Genomic DNA, 18,894 nt, shown 5'->3' on the forward strand with positions numbered 1-18,894 from the left:
CATTGATACTAATAGCAGGACTAGAAGCATCGATACTAATAGCAGGACTAGAAGCATCGATACTAATAGCAGGACTAGAAGTAGGTGATACTAATAGCAGGACTAGAAGCATCGATACTAATAGCAGGACTAGAAGCATCGATACGAATAGCAGGACTAGAAGCATCGATACTAATAGCAGGACTAAAAGCATTGATACTAACAGCAGGACTAGAAGCATTGATACTAACAGCAGGACTAGAAGCATCGATACTAATAGCAGGACTAGAAGCATTGATACTAACAGCAGGACTAGAAGCATTGATACTAATAGCAGGACTAGAAGCATCGATACTAATAGCAGGACTAGAAGCATCGATACTAATAGCAGGACTAGAAGCATTGATACTAACAGCAGGACTAGAAGCATTGATACTAATAGCAGGACTAGAAGCATCGATACTAATAGCAGGACTAGAAGCATTGATACTAATAGCAGGACTAGAAGCATTGATACTAATAGCAGGACTAGAAGCATCGATACTAATAGCAGGACTAGAAGCATTGATACTAATAGCAGGACTAGAAGCATCGATACTAATAGCAGGACTAGAAGCATCGATACTAATAGCAGGACTAGAAGCATGGATACTAATAGCAGGACTAGAAGCATTGATACTAATAGCAGGACTAGAAGCACTGATACTAATAGCAGGACTAGAAGCATCGATACTAATAGCAGGACTAGAAACATTGATACTAATAGCAGGACTAGAAGCATCGATACTAATAGCAGGACTAGAAGCATTGATACTAATAGCAGGACTAGAAGCATCGTTACTAATAGCAGGACTAGAAGCATCGATACTAATAGCAGGACTAGAAGCATGGATACTAATAGCAGGACTAGAAGCATTGATACTAATAGCAGGACTAGAAGCACTGATACTAATAGCAGGACTAGAAGCACTGATACTAATAGCAGGACTAGAAGCATCGATACTAATAGCAGGACTAGAAACATTGATACTAATAGCAGGACTAGAAGCATCGATACTAATAGCAGGACTAGAAGCATTGATACTAATAGCAGGACTAGAAGCATTGATACTAATAGCAGGACTAGAAGCACTGATACTAATAGCAGGACTAGAAGCATTGATACTAATAGCAGGACTAGAAGCATCGATACTAATAGCAGGACTAGAAGCATCGATACTAATAGCAGGACTAGAAGCATGGATACTAATAGCAGGACTAGAAGCATTGATACTAATAGCAGGACTAGAAGCACTGATACTAATAGCAGGACTAGAAGCATCGATACTAATAGCAGGACTAGAAACATTGATACTAATAGCAGGACTAGAAGCATCGATACTAATAGCAGGACTAGAAGCATTGATACTAATAGCAGGACTAGAAGCATCGATACTAATAGCAGGACTAGAAGCATCGATACTAATAGCAGGACTAGAAGCATGGATACTAATAGCAGGACTAGAAGCATTGATACTAATAGCAGGACTAGAAGCACTGATACTAATAGCAGGACTAGAAGCACTGATACTAATAGCAGGACTAGAAGCATCGATACTAATAGCAGGACTAGAAACATTGATACTAATAGCAGGACTAGAAGCATCGATACTAATAGCAGGACTAGAAGCATTGATACTAATAGCAGGACTAGAAGCATTGATACTAATAGCAGGACTAGAAGCACTGATACTAATAGCAGGACTAGAAGCATTGATACTAATAGCAGGACTAGAAGCATCGATACTAATAGCAGGACTAGAAGCATCGATACTAATAGCAGGACTAGAAGCATGGATACTAATAGCAGGACTAGAAGCATTGATACTAATAGCAGGACTAGAAGCACTGATACTAATAGCAGGACTAGAAGCATCGATACTAATAGCAGGACTAGAAACATTGATACTAATAGCAGGACTAGAAGCATCGATACTAATAGCAGGACTAGAAGCATTGATACTAATAGCAGGACTAGAAGCATCGATACTAATAGCAGGACTAGAAGCATCGATACTAATAGCAGGACTAGAAGCATGGATACTAATAGCAGGACTAGAAGCATTGATACTAATAGCAGGACTAGAAGCACTGATACTAATAGCAGGACTAGAAGCATTGATACTAATAGCAGGACTAGAAGCATCGATACTAATAGCAGGACTAGAAGCATCGATACTAATAGCAGGACTAGAAGCATCGATACTAATAGCAGGACTAGAAGCATGGATACTAATAGCAGGACTAGAAGCATCGATACTAATAGCAGGACTAGAAGCATGGATACTAATAGCAGGACTAGAAGCATTGATACTAATAGCAGTACTAGAAGCATCGATACTAATAGCAGGACTAGAAGCACTGATACTAATAGCAGGACTAGAAGCATGGATACTAATAGCAGGACTAGAAGCATTGATACTAATAGCAGTACTAGAAGCATCGATACTAATAGCAGGACTAGAAGCACTGATACTAATAGCAGGACTAGAAGCATGGATACTAATAGCAGGACTAGAAGCATTGATACTAATAGCAGTACTAGAAGCATCGATACTAATAGCAGGACTAGAAGCATCGATACTAATAGCAGGACTAGAAGCATTGATACTAATAGCAGTACTAGAAGCATCGATACTAATAGCAGGACTAGAAGCATTGATACTAATAGCAGTACTAGAAGCATCGATACTAATAGCAGGACTAGAAGCATCGATACTAATAGCAGGACTAGAAGCATTGATACTAATAGCAGTACTAGAAGCATCGATACTAATAGCAGGACTAGAAGCACTGATACTAATAGCAGGACTAGAAGCATGGATACTAATAGCAGGACTAGAAGCATTGATACTAATAGCAGTACTAGAAGCATCGATACTAATAGCAGGACTAGAAGCATCGATACTAATAGCAGGACTAGAAGCATTGATACTAATAGCAGTACTAGAAGCATCGATACTAATAGCAGGACTAGAAGCATTGATACTAATAGCAGGACTAGAAGCATGGATACTAATAGCAGGACTAGAAGCATTGATACTAATAGCAGTACTAGAAGCATCGATACTAATAGCAGGACTAGAAGCATTGATACTAATAGCAGGACTAGAAGCATGGATACTAATAGCAGGACTAGAAGCATCGATACTAATAGCAGGACTAGAAGCATCGATACTAATAGCAGGACTAGAAGCATCGATACTAATAGCAGGACTAGAAGCATCGATACTAATAGCAGGACTAGAAGCATTGATACTAATAGCAGGACTAGAAGCATGGATACTAATAGCAGGACTAGAAGCATCGATACTAATAGCAGGACTAGAAGCATCGATACTAATAGCAGGACTAGAAGCATCGATACTAATAGCAGGACTAGAAGCATCGATACTAATAGCAGGACTAGAAGCATCGATACTAATAGCAGGACTAGAAGCATGAATACTAATAGCAGGACTAAAAGCATGGATACTAATAGCAGGACTAGAAGCATTGATACTAATAGCAGGACTAGAAGCATCGACACTAATAGCAGGACTAGAAGCATCGATACTAATAGCAGGACTAGAAGCACTGATACTAATAGCAGGACTAGAAGCATTGATACTAATAGCAGGACTAGAAGCACTGATACTAATAGCAGGACAAGAAGCACTGATACTAATAGCAGGACTAGAAGCATGGATACTAATAGCAGGACTAGAAGCATTGATACTAATAGCAGGACTAGAAGCATTGATACTAACAGCAGGACTAGAAGCATCGATACTAACAGCAGGACTAGAAGCATCGATACTAATAGCAGGACTAAAAGCATTGATACTAATAGCAGGACTAGAAGCATCGATACTAATAGCAGGACTAGAAGCATCGATACTAATAGCAGGACTAGAAGTAGGTGATACTAATAGCAGGACTAGAAGCATCGATACTAATAGCAGGACTAGAAGCATCGATACGAATAGTAGGACTAGAAGCATCGATACTAATAGCAGGACTAAAAGCATTGATACTAATAGCAGGACTAGAAGCATCGATACTAATAGCAGGACTAGAAGCATCGATACTAATAGCAGGACTAGAAGTAGGTGATACTAATAGCAGGACTAGAAGCATCGATACTAATAGCAGGACTAGAAGCATCGATACTAATAGCAGGACTAAAAGCATTGATACTAACAGCAGGACTAGAAGCATTGATACTAACAGCAGGACTAGAAGCATCGATACTAATAGCAGGACTAGAAGCATCGATACGAATAGCAGGACTAGAAGCATCGATACTAATAGCAGGACTAAAAGCATTGATACTAACAGCAGGACTAGAAGCATTGATACTAACAGCAGGACTAGAAGCATCGATACTAATAGCAGGACTAGAAGCATTGATACTAACAGCAGGACTAGAAGCATTGATACTAATAGCAGGACTAGAAGCATCGATACTAATAGCAGGACTAGAAGCATCGATACTAATAGCAGGACTAGAAGCATTGATACTAACAGCAGGACTAGAAGCATTGATACTAATAGCAGGACTAGAAGCATCGATACTAATAGCAGGACTAGAAGCATTGATACTAATAGCAGGACTAGAAGCATTGATACTAATAGCAGGACTAGAAGCATCGATACTAATAGCAGGACTAGAAGCATCGATACTAATAGCAGGACTAGAAGCATCGATACTAATAGCAGGACTAGAAGCATCGATACTAATAGCAGGACTAGAAGCATCGATACTAATAGCAGGACTAGAAGCATCGATACTAATAGCAGGACTAGAAGCATCGATACTAATAGCAGGACTAGAAGCACTGATACTAATAGCAGGACTAGAAGCATTGATACTAATAGCAGGACTAGAAGCACTGATACTAATAGCAGGACTAGAAACATTGATACTAATAGCAGGACTAGAATTATCGATACTAATAGCAGGACTAGAAGCATTGATACTAATAGCAGGACTAGAAGCATGGATACTAATAGCAGGACTAGAAGCATGGATACTAATAGCAGGACTAGAAGCATCGATACTAATAGCAGGACTAGAAGCACTGATACTAATAGCAGGACTAGAAACATTGATACTAATAGCAGGACTAGAAGCATGGATACTAATAGCAGGACTAGAAGCATCGATACTAATAGCAGGACTAGAAGCACTGATACTAATAGCAGGACTAGAAGCATTGATACTAATAGCAGGACTAGAAGCACTGATACTAATAGCAGGACTAGAAACATTGATACTAATAGCAGGACTAGAATTATCGATACTAATAGCAGGACTAGAAGCATCGATACTAATAGCAGGACTAGAAGCATCGATACTAATAGCAGGACTAGAAGCATCGATACTAATAGCAGTACTAGAAGCATCGATACTAATAGCAGGACTAGAAGCATCGATACTAATAGCAGGACTAGAAGCATCGATACTAATAGCAGGACTAGAAGCATCGATACTAATAGCAGGACTAGAAGCATCGATACTAATAGCAGGACTAGAAGCATCGATACTAATAGCAGGACTAGAAGCATCGATACTAATAGCAGGACTAGAAGCATCGATACTAATAGCAGGACTAGAAGCATCGATACTAATAGCAGGACTAGAAGCATCGATACTAATAGCAGGACTAGAAGCATCGATACTAATAGCAGGACTAGAAGCATCGATACTAATAGCAGGACTAGAAGCATCGATACTAATAGCAGGACTAGAAGCATCGATACTAATAGCAGGACTAGAAGCATCGATACTAATAGCAGGACTAGAAGCATCGATACTAATAGCAGGACTAGAAGCATCGATACTAATAGCAGGACTAGAAGCATCGATACTAACAGCAGGACTAGAAGCATTGATACTAACAGCAGGACTAGAAGCATCGATACTAATAGCAGGACTAGAAGCATTGATACTAATAGCAGGACTAGAAGCATTGATACTAATAGCAGGACTAGAAGCATCGATACTAATAGCAGGACTAGAAGCATCGATACTAATAGCAGGACTAGAAGCATCGATACTAATAGCAGGACTAGAAGCATCGATACTAATAGCAGGACTAGAAGCATTGATACTAATAGCAGGACTAGAAGCATCGATACTAATAGCAGTACTAGAAGCATCGATACTAACAGCAGGACTAGAAGCATTGATACTAACAGCAGGACTAGAAGCATCGATACTAATAGCAGGACTAGAAGCATCGATACTAATAGCAGGACTAGAAGCATTGATACTAATAGCAGGACTAGAAGCATTGATACTAATAGCAGGACTAGAAGCATCGATACTAATAGCAGGACTAGAAGCATCGATACTAATAGCAGGACTAGAAGCATTGATACTAATAGCAGGACTAGAAGCATCGATACTAATAGCAGGACTAGAAGCACTGATACTAATAGCAGGACTAGAAGCATGGATACTAATAGCAGGACTAGAAGCATTGATACTAATAGCAGGACTAGAAGCACTGATACTAATAGCAGGACTAGAAGCACTGATACTAATAGCAGGACTAGAAGCACTGATACTAATAGCAGGACTAGAAACACTGATACTAATAGCAGGACTAGAAGCATTGATACTAATAGCAGGACTAGAAGCATCGATACTAATAGCAGGACTAGAAGCATCGATACTAATAGCAGGACTAGAAGCATCGATACCAATAGCAGGACTAGAAGCATCCATACTAATAGCAGGAGTAGAAGCATTGATACTAATAGCAGGACTAGAAGCATTGATACTAATAGCAGGACTAGAAGCATCCATACTAATAGCAGGAGTAGAAGCATTGATACTAATAGCAGGACTAGAAGCAGTGATACTAATAGCAGGACTAGAAGCATTGCTACTAATAGCAGGACTAGAAGCATCGATACTAATAGCAGGACTAGAAGCACTGATACTAATAGCAGGACTAGAAGCATTGATACTAATAGCAGGACTAGAAGCATGGATACTAATAGCAGGACTAGAAGCATTGATACTAATAGCAGTACTAGAAGCATCGATACTAATAGCAGGACTAGAAGCACTGATACTAATAGCAGGACTAGAAGCATTGATACTAATAGCAGGACTAGAAGCATGGATACTAATAGCAGGACTAGAAGCATTGATACTAATAGCAGGACTAGAAGCATCGATACTAATAGCAGGACTAGAAGCATCGATACTAATAGCAGGACTAGAAGCATTGATACTAATAGCAGGACTAGAAGCATCAATACTAATAGCAGGACTAGAAGCATCGATACTAATAGCAGGACTAGAAGCATCGATACTAATAGCAGGACTAGAAGCATCGATACTAATAGCAGGACTAGAAGCATCGATACTAATAGCAGGACTAGAAGCATGGATACTAATAGCAGGACTAGAAGCATGGATACTAATAGCAGGACTAGAAGCATTGATACTAATAGCAGGACTAGAAGCATCGATACTAATAGCAGGACTAGAAGCATCGACACTAATAGCAGGACTAGAAGCATCGATACTAATAGCAGGACTAGAAGCACTGATACTAATAGCAGGACTAGAAGCATTGATACTAATAGCAGGACTAGAAGCATCGATACTAATAGCAGGACTAGAAGCATCGATACTAATAGCAGGACAAGAAGCACTGATACTAATAGCAGGACTAGAAGCATGGATACTAATAGCAGGACTAGAAGCATTGATACTAATAGCAGGACTAGAAGCATTGATACTAACAGCAGGACTAGAAGCATCGATACTAACAGCAGGACTAGAAGCATCGATACTAATAGCAGGACTAAAAGCATTGATACTAATAGCAGGACTAGAAGCATCGATACTAATAGCAGGACTAGAAGCATCGATACTAATAGCAGGACTAGAAGTAGGTGATACTAATAGCAGGACTAGAAGCATCGATACTAATAGCAGGACTAGAAGCATCGATACGAATAGCAGGACTAGAAGCATCGATACTAATAGCAGGACTAAAAGCATTGATACTAACAGCAGGACTAGAAGCATTGATACTAACAGCAGGACTAGAAGCATCGATACTAATAGCAGGACTAGAAGCATTGATACTAATAGCAGGACTAGAAGCATTGATACTAATAGCAGGACTAGAAGCATCGATACTAATAGCAGGACTAGAAGCATCGATACTAATAGCAGGACTAGAAGCATCGATACTAATAGCAGGACTAGAAGCATTGATACTAATAGCAGGACTAGAAGCATCGATACTAATAGCAGGACTAGAAGCATCGATACTAATAGCAGGACTAGAAGCATCGATACTAATAGCAGGACTAGAAGCATCGATACTAATAGCAGGACTAGAAGCATCGATACTAATAGCAGGACTAGAAGCACTGATACTAATAGCAGGACTAGAAGCATCGATACTAATAGCAGGACTAGAAGCATCGATACTAATAGCAGGACTAGAAGCATTGATACTAATAGCAGGACTAGAAGCATCGATACTAATAGCAGTACTAGAAGCATCGATACTAATAGCAGGACTAGAAGCATCGATACTAATAGCAGGACTAGAAGCATCGATACTAATAGCAGGACTAGAAGCATCGATACTAATAGCAGGACTAGAAGCATCGATACTAATAGCAGGACTAGAAGCATCGATACTAATAGCAGGACTAGAAGCATCGATACTAATAGCAGGACTAGAAGCATCGATACTAATAGCAGGACTAGAAGCATCGATACTAATAGCAGGACTAGAAGCATCGATACTAATAGCAGGACTAGAAGCATTGATACCAATAGCAGGACTAGAAGCATCGATACTAATAGCAGGACTAGAAGCATCGATACTAATAGCAGGACTAGAAGCATCGATACTAATAGCAGGACTAGAAGCATCGATACTAATAGCAGGACTAGAAGCATCGATACTAATAGCAGGACTAGAAGCATGGATACTAATAGCAGGACTAGAAGCATCGATACTAATAGCAGTACTAGAAGCATCGATACTAATAGCAGGACTAGAAGCATCGATACTAATAGCAGGACTAGAAGCATCGATACTAATAGCAGGACTAGAAGCATCGATACTAATAGCAGGACTAGAAGCATCGATACTAATAGCAGGACTAGAAGCATCGATACTAATAGCAGGACTAGAAGCATCGATACTAATAGCAGGACTAGAAGCATGGATACTAATAGCAGGACTAGAAGCATGGATACTAATAGCAGGACTAGAAGCATCGATACTAATAGCAGTACTAGAAGCATCGATACTAATAGCAGGACTAGAAGCATCGATACTAATAGCAGGACTAGAAGCATCGATACTAGTAGCAGGACTAGAAGCATCGATACTAATAGCAGGACTAGAAGCATCGATACTAATAGCAGGACTAGAAGCATCGATACTAATAGCAGGACTAGAAGCATCGATACTAATAGCAGGACTAGAAGCATCGATACTAATAGCAGGACTAGAAGCATCGATACTAATAGGACTAGAAGCATCGATACTAATAGCAGGACTAGAAGCATCGATACTAATATCAGGACTAGAAGCATCGATACTAATAGCAGGACTAGAAGCATCGATACTAATAGCAGGACTAGAAGCATCGATACTAACAGCAGGACTAGAAGCATTGATACTAACAGCAGGACTAGAAGCATCGATACTAATAGCAGGACTAGAAGCATTGATACTAATAGCAGGACTAGAAGCATTGATACTAATAGCAGGACTAGAAGCATCGATACTAATAGCAGGACTAGAAGCATTGATACTAATAGCAGGACTAGAAGCATCGATACTAATAGCAGGACTAGAAGCATCGATACTAATAGCAGGACTAGAAGCATCGATACTAATAGCAGGACTAGAAGCATTGATACTAATAGCAGGACTAGAAGCATCGATACTAATAGCAGGACTAGAAGCATCGATACTAATAGCAGGACTAGAAGCATCGATACTAATAGCAGGACTAGAAGCATCGATACTAATAGCAGGACTAGAAGCATCGATACTAATAGCAGGACTAGAAGCATCGATACTAATAGCAGGACTAGAAGCATTGATACTAATAGCAGGACTAGAAGCATCGATACTAATAGCAGGACTAGAAGCATCGATACTAATAGCAGGACTAGAAGCATGGATACTAATAGCAGGACTAGAAGCATTGATACTAATAGCAGGACTAGAAGCATTGATACTAATAGCAGGACTAGAAGCATCGATACTAATAGCAGGACTAGAAGCATCGATACTAATAGCAGGACTAGAAGCACTGATACTAATAGCAGGACTAGAAGCATTGATACTAATAGCAGGACTAGAAGCATCGATACTAATAGCAGGACTAGAAGCATTGATACTAATAGCAGGACTAGAAGCATTGATACTAATAGCAGGACTAGAAGCATTGATACTAATAGCAGGACTAGAAGCACTGATACTAATAGCAGGACTAGAAGCACTGATACTAATAGCAGGACTAGAAACACTGATACTAATAGCAGGACTAGAAGCATCGATACTAATAGCAGGACTAGAAGCATCGATACTAATAGCAGGACTAGAAGCATCGATACCAATAGCAGGACTAGAAGCATCCATACTAATAGCAGGAGTAGAAGCATTGATACTAATAGCAGGACTAGAAGCATTGATACTAATAGCAGGACTAGAAGCATTGCTACTAATAGCAGGACTAGAAGCATCGATACTAATAGCAGGACTAGAAGCATCGATACTAATAGCAGGACTAGAAGCATCGATACTAATAGCAGGACTAGAAGCATCGATACTAATAGCAGGACTAGAAGCATCGATACTAATAGCAGGACTGGAAGCATCGATACTAATAGCAGGACTAGAAGCATCGATACTAATAGCAGGACTAGAAGCATCGATACTAATAGCAGGACTAGAAGCATCGATACTAATAGCAGGACTAGAAGCATCGATACTAATAGCAGGACTAGAAGCATCGATACTAATAGCAGGACTAGAAGCATCGATACTAATAGCAGGACTAGAAGCATCGATACTAATAGCAGGACTAGAAGCATCGATACTAATAGCAGGACTAGAAGCATCGATACTAATAGCAGGACTAGAAGCATCGATACTAATAGCAGGACTAGAAGCATCGATACTAATAGCAGGACTAGAAGCATCGATACTAATAGCAGGACTAGAAGCATCGATACTAATAGCAGGACTAGAAGCATCGATACTAATAGCAGGACTAGAAGCATGGATACTAATAGCAGGACTAGAAGCATCGATACTAATAGCAGGACTAGAAGCATCGATACTAATAGCAGGACTAGAAGCATCGATACTAATAGCAGGACTAGAAGCATCGATACTAATAGCAGGACTAGAAGCATCGATACTAATAGCAGGACTAGAAGCATCGATACTAATAGCAGGACTAGAAGCATCGATACTAATAGCAGGACTAGAAGCATCGATGCTAATAGCAGGACTAGAAGCATCGATACTAATAGCAGGACTAGAAGCATCGATACTAATAGCAGGACTAGAAGCATCGATACTAATAGCAGGACTAGAAGCATCGATACTAATAGCAGGACTAGAAGCATCGATATTAATAGCAGGACTAGAAGCATCGATACTAATAGCAGGACTAGAAGCATCGATACTAATAGCAGGACTAGAAGCATCGATACTAATAGCAGGACTGGAAGCATCGATACTAATAGCAGGACTAGAAGCATCGATACTAATAGCAGGACTAGAAGCATCGATACTAATAGCAGGACTAGAAGCATCGATACTAATAGCAGGACTAGAAGCATCGATACTAATAGCAGGACTAGAAGCATCGATACTAATAGCAGGACTAGAAGCATCGATACTAATAGCAGGACTAGAAGCATCGATACTAATAGCAGGACTAGAAGCATCGATACTAATAGCAGGACTAGAAGCATCGATACTAATAGCAGGACTAGAAGCATCGATACTAATAGCAGGACTAGAAGCATCGATACTAATAGCAGGACTAGAAGCATCGATACTAATAGCAGGACTAGAAGCATCGATACTAATAGCAGGACTAGAAGCATCGATACTAATAGCAGGACTAGAAGCATCGATACTAATAGCAGGACTAGAAGCATCGATACTAATAGCAGGACTAGAAGCATCGATACTAATAGCAGGACTAGAAGCATCGATACTAATAGCAGGACTAGAAGCATTGATACTAATAGCAGGACTAGAAGCATCGATACTAATAGCAGGACTAGAAGCATCGATACTAATAGCAGGACTAGAAGCATCGATACTAATAGCAGGACTAGAAGCATCGATACTAATAGCAGGACTAGAAGCATCGATACTAATAGCAGGACTAGAAGCATCGATACTAATAGCAGGACTAGAAGCATCGATACTAATAGCAGGACTAGAAGCATTGATACTAATAGCAGGACTAGAAGCATCGATACTAATAGCAGGACTAGAAGCATTGATACTAATAGAAATGATTAACACATTACTGTAAAATATCAAATATTATTAATCTGATTGACGTAAGAGACTAGAGGTATAATATTTCATGGCATTTATGGATTAGGAGTGAGAGATAGTTTGTCATGTTCTATATGTTCTAGTTATTTGAATGACTCCTCCCATAATATGTCAAGTTAACATACAGTTGCTTATTTATGCCTCATATATCCTACACTTATTCAGCCTGTTTATTTATTTGAAATTGCCTTTCTAATGTCTATTCTTGCTGTTGGATTTTATCAAATACATTTCCCCCAAAAATGCGACTTATACTCCAGTGCGACTTATATGTGTTTTTCTTCTTTATTATGCATTATAGGCAGGTGCGACTTATACTCTGAAAAATGTGGTATGCCGCGCCTTTTTTCCCCTGCTTTGTACACCGCGGCTAATAAAATGGTGCTCACTTACGTGTCTTCCTTGGCAGACGACCATAATTGACGGCCAAAAACGGAGCCATGCCGCTGAATAGGTGTGTTACTGTTTGTCCTACAGTGCCCTCTTTTGGACGACTTTGCTCACTGCATGTGCCGCAGTTCTCTTTGGACTCAGCTTTCAACCTTTTTTTTTTCTAATTGTCCATAACGTTTCTACTCGTATGAATTATCCGTTCATCACTCCAAGCAACATTTGTAAGTTTTACAATATCCATCCATCCATTTTCTACTGCTTGTCCCTTTTCGAGGTCGCGGAGGGTGCTGGAGCCTATCTCAGCTGCGTTCCATAAGACTTCTCACTTACTGAGCTTGTGTTGCTCGCATTAGCTAATATGCTAAGACGTCTAGGGGTGTCTTTGTTAGTATTAGATAGATAGTTAGATAGTACTTTATTGATTCCTTCAGGGAAATTAAAATTCCAGCAGCAGTGTACAGAGTTGAGATCAATTTAAAAAAAAGTAAAAAGTAAATAATGGGGGTTTAAATGGAAACAAAATAGAGAAATGTTACAATAAGAATAACAACTAAAAAGCAACAATGGGAATACAAATATAACAGTAAAATAAGAATATAAGAAGACAAAGTAGGCAGTATTGTGCTGTTATTGTTTTGCATCCTAGTACCCCCGAGTACAGTAGCATTCTTTATGTATTCTTTCAGTTTTGTAAAATCACTCAAACGTTAGCGTGGAGTTATTGAGTCTGTGTTGCTGATTGGAGAACTGGTTTCCACAGCTAGTGGGTCCACGACCATGGCTTCTGTTTTGTTTGAGCCGCTGTTTTGCTGCCCTGTTACAGACACTCTCTGGACACAACGAAGCTATGGAAATAAACATTTAGCAAATCTTCTTATGTAAATATATGTGCTTATAGTCTGCTGCGGTTAATATATGGAAAATAGTTTTTTTCTTCTAAAATGTAGTGGGTGCAGCTTACATACTGCTGATGTCCATTGTCCGGAACACATGGTAGATTTATTTTTAAATAGATTTTTGAAAAAGATAAATTGGTTTATAACTGGCATAAATAAGAATCTCGCATCACTGCAAACTCTATTCACTCTGAAAGTCCCATCATAATGTGTTTTTTTTTTTTTTTTTTTCCCTCAAATGTGGTACTGAAGCAGTAGTCTGAAAATGGATGCAAACACTTGTCTAGTCAGTGTCACAAAGAGAGCTTAGGGTTCCCCTGCTGGGAATGTGGTGTGTGCCTGAAGGTCCAAATGAGGGCTTGTGGTGTGTGCCTGAAGGTCCAAATGAGGGCTTGTGGTGTGTGCCTGAAGGTCCAAATGAGGGCTTGTGGTGTGTGCCTGAAGGTCCAAATGAGGGCTTGTGGTGTGTGCCTGAAGGTCCAAATGAGGGCTTGTGGTGCCTGAAGGTCCACTTTGGCTCCCAAATGTCTTCTTTGTGTGCTATGGTCAGCAAGCGTGACGTGGGGACGGAGATCCGCTGTTTAACCATGGATGGGTGTGTCCATTCCACCGGTGAAAGGTCCACACTAAAGGAGACATGAAGACAATAGCTGAGCTTTGTCGTGCAAGTGGGAGGTGACTTTGTGCTGTGCAAACACACCTTTGGACTGAGGCTGACATTCCTGGCAGGCTGTAGAACACACCTTCAGGTGTGGGCCTAGGAATGTTTGGACCTGTGTGGGTCTTCTGCACCACAGTCTGTTGGACCTGTGTGGGTCTTCTGCACCACAGTCTGTTGGACCTGTGTGGGTCTTCTGCACCACAGTCTGTTGGACCTGTGTGGGTCTTCTGCACCACAGTCTGTTGGACCTGCGCGGGTCTTCTGCACCACAGTCTGTTGGACCTGCGCGGGTCTTCTGCACCACAGTCTGTTGGACCTGCGCGGGTCTTCTGCACCACAGTCTGTTGGACCTGTGTGGGTCTTCTGCACCACAGTCTGTTGGACCTGTGTGGGTCTTCTGCACCACAGTCTGTTGGACCTGTGTAGGTCTTCTGCACCACAGTCTGTTGGACCTGTGTGGGTCTTCTGCACCACAGTCTGTTGGACCTGTGTAGGTCTTCTGCACCACAGTCTGTTGGACCTGTGTGGGTCTTCTGCACCACAGTCTGTTGGACCTGTGTAGGTCTTCTGCACCACAGTCTGTTGGACTTGTGTGGGTCTTCTGCACCACAGTCTGTTGGACTTGTGTGGGTCTTCTGCACCACAGTCTGTTGGACTTGTGTGGGTCTTCTGCACCACAGTCTGTTGGACCTGTGTGGGTCTTCTGTACCACAGTCTGTTGGACCTGTGTAGGTCTTCTGCACCACAGTCTGTTGGACCTGTGTAGGTCTTCTGCACCACAGTCTGTTGGACCTGTGTAGGTCTTCTGCACCACAGTCTGTTGGACCTGTGTAGGTCTTCTGCACCACAGTCTGTTGGACCTGTGTGGGTCTTCTGTACCACAGTCTGTTGGACCTGTGTGGGTCTTCTGCACCACAGTCTGTTGGACTTGTGTGGGTCTTCTGCACCACAGTCTGTTGGACTTGTGTGGGTCTTCTGCACCACAGTCTGTTGGACCTGTGTGGGTCTTCTGTACCACAGTCTGTTGGACCTGTGTAGGTCTTCTGCACCACAGTCTGTTGGACCTGTGTGGGTCTTCTGCACCACAGTCTGTTGGACCTGCGTGGGTCTTCTGCACCACAGTCTGTTGGACCTGTGTGGGTCTTCTGCACCACAGTCTGTTGGACCTGTGTGGGTCTTCTGCACCATAGTCTGTTGGACCTGCGTGGGTCTTCTGCACCATAGTCTGTTGGACCTGCGTGGGTCTTCTGTACCACAGTCTGTTGGACCTGTGTGGGTCTTCTGCACCACAGTCTGTTGGACCTGTGTGGGTCTTCTGCACCACAGTCTGTTGGACCTGTGTGGGTCTTCTGCACCACAGTCTGTTGGACCTGTGTGGGTCTTCTGCACCACAGTCTGTTGGACCTGTGTGGGTCTTCTGCACCACAGTCTGTTGGACCTGCGTGGGTCTTCTGCACCACAGTCTGTTGGACCTGTGTGGGTCTTCTGCACCACAGTCTGTTGGACCTGTGTGGGTCTTCTGCACCACAGTCTGTTGGACCTGTGTGGGTCTTCTGCACCATAGTCTGTTGGACCTGCGTGGGTCTTCTGCACCATAGTCTGTTGGACCTGCGTGGGTCTTCTGTACCACAGTCTGTTGGACCTGTGTGGGTCTTCTGTACCACAGTCTGTTGGACCTGTGTAGGTCTTCTGCACCACAGTCTGTTGGACCTGTGTGGGTCTTCTGCACCACAGTCTGTTGGACCTGTGTGGGTCTTCTGCACCACAGTCTGTTGGACCTGTGTGGGTCTTCTGCACCACAGTCTGTTGGACCTGTGTGGGTCTTCTGCACCACAGTCTGTTGGACCTGCGTGGGTCTTCTGCACCACAGTCTGTTGGACCTGCGTGGGTCTTCTGTACCACAGTCTGTTGGACCTGTGTGGGTCTTCTGCACCACAGTCTGTTGGACCTGCGTGGGTCTTCTGCACCACAGTCTGTTGGACCTGCGTGGGTCTTCTGTACCACAGTCTGTTGGACCTGTGTGGGTCTTCTGTACCACAGTCTGTTGGACCTGTGTGGGTCTTCTGCACCACAGTCTGTTGGACCTGTGTGGGTCTTCTGTACCACAGTCTGTTGGACCTGTGTGGGTCTTCTGCACCACAGTCTGTTGGACCTGTGTGGGTCTTCTGCACCACAGTCTGTTGGACCTGTGTGGGTCTTCTGTACCACAGTCTGTTGGACCTGTGTGGGTCTTCTGTACCACAGTCTGTTGGACCTGTGTGGGTCTTCTGTACCACAGTCTGTTGGACCTGTGTGGGTCTTCTGTACCACAGTCTGTTGGACCTGTGTGGGTCTTCTGCACCACAGTCTGTTGGACCTGTGTGGGTCTTCTGTACCACAGTCTGTTGGACCTGTGTGGGTCTTCTGCACCACAGTCTGTTGGACCTGTGTGGGTCTTCTGCACCACAGTCTGTTGGACCTGTGTGGGTCTTCTGCACCACAGTCTGTTGGACCTGCGTGGGTCTTCTGCACCACAGTCTGTTGGACCTGTGTGGGTCTTCTGCACCACAGTCTGTTGGACCTGTGTGGGTCTTCTGCACCACAGTCTGTTGGACCTGTGTGGGTCTTCTGCACCATAGTCTGTTGGACCTGCGTGGGTCTTCTGCACCATAGTCTGTTGGACCTGCGTGGGTCTTCTGTACCACAGTCTGTTGGACCTGTGTGGGTCTTCTGTACCACAGTCTGTTGGACCTGTGTAGGTCTTCTGCACCACAGTCTGTTGGACCTGTGTGGGTCTTCTGCACCACAGTCTGTTGGACCTGTGTGGGTCTTCTGCACCACAGTCTGTTGGACCTGTGTGGGTCTTCTGCACCACAGTCTGTTGGACCTGTGTGGGTCTTCTGCACCACAGTCTGTTGGACCTGCGTGGGTCTTCTGCACCACAGTCTGTTGGACCTGCGTGGGTCTTCTGTACCACAGTCTGTTGGACCTGTGTGGGTCTTCTGCACCACAGTCTGTTGGACCTGCGTGGGTCTTCTGCACCACAGTCTGTTGGACCTGCGTGGGTCTTCTGTACCACAGTCTGTTGGACCTGTGTGGGTCTTCTGTACCACAGTCTGTTGGACCTGTGTGGGTCTTCTGCACCACAGTCTGTTGGACCTGTGTGGGTCTTCTGTACCACAGTCTGTTGGACCTGTGTGGGTCTTCTGCACCACAGTCTGTTGGACCTGTGTGGGTCTTCTGCACCACAGTCTGTTGGACCTGTGTGGGTCTTCTGTACCACAGTCTGTTGGACCTGTGTGGGTCTTCTGTACCACAGTCTGTTGGACCTGTGTGGGTCTTCTGTACCACAGTCTGTTGGACCTGTGTGGGTCTTCTGTACCACAGTCTGTTGGACCTGTGTGGGTCTTCTGTACCACAGTCTGTTGGACCTGTGTGGGTCTTCTGCACCACAGTCTGTTGGACCTGTGTGGGTCTTCTGCACCACAGTCTGTTGGACCTGTGTGGGTCTTCTGTACCACAGTCTGTTGGACCTGTGTGGGTCTTCTGTACCACAGTCTGTTGGACCTGCGTGGGTCTTCTGCACCACAGTCTGTTGGACCTGCGTGGGTCTTCTGTACCACAGTCTGTTGGACCTGTGTGGGTCTTCTGTACCACAGTCTGTTGGACCTGTGTGGGTCTTCTGTACCACAGTCTGTTGGACCTGTGTGGGTCTTCTGTACCACAGTCTGTTGGACCTGTGTGGGTCTTCTGCACCACAGTCTGTTGGACCTGTGTGGGTCTTCTGCACCACAGTCTGTTGGACCTGTGTGGGTCTTCTGCACCACAGTCTGTTGGACCTGCGTGGGTCTTCTGCACCACAGTCTGTTGGACCTGTGTGGGTCTTCTGCACCACAGTCTGTTGGACCTGTGTGGGTCTTCTGCACCACAGTCTGTTGGACCTGTGTGGGTCTTCTGCACCACAGTCTGTTGGACCTGTGTGGGTCTTCTGTACCACAGTCTGTTGGACCTGTGTGGGTCTTGTGTACCACAGTCTGTTGGACCTGTGTGGGTCTTCTGCACCACAGTCTGTTGGACCTGCGCGGGTCTTCTGCACCATAGTCTGTTGGACCTGTGTGGGTCTTCTGTACCCCAATCTGTTGGACCTGCGTGGGTCTTCTGTACCACAGTCTGTTGGACCTGTGTGGGTCTTCTGTACCACAGTCTGTTGGACCTGTGTGGGTCTTCTGCACCACAGTCTGTTGGACCTGTGTGGGTCTTCTGTACCACAGTCTGTTGGACCTGCGTGGGTCTTCTGTACCACAGTCTGTTGGACCTGTGTGGGTCTTCTGTACCACAGTCTGTTGGACCTGTGTGGGTCTTCTGCACCACA

The sequence above is a fragment of the Nerophis ophidion genome, linkage group LG11 (assembly GCF_033978795.1).
Source record: "Nerophis ophidion isolate RoL-2023_Sa linkage group LG11, RoL_Noph_v1.0, whole genome shotgun sequence".
Taxonomy (NCBI): Eukaryota; Metazoa; Chordata; class Actinopteri; order Syngnathiformes; family Syngnathidae; genus Nerophis; species Nerophis ophidion.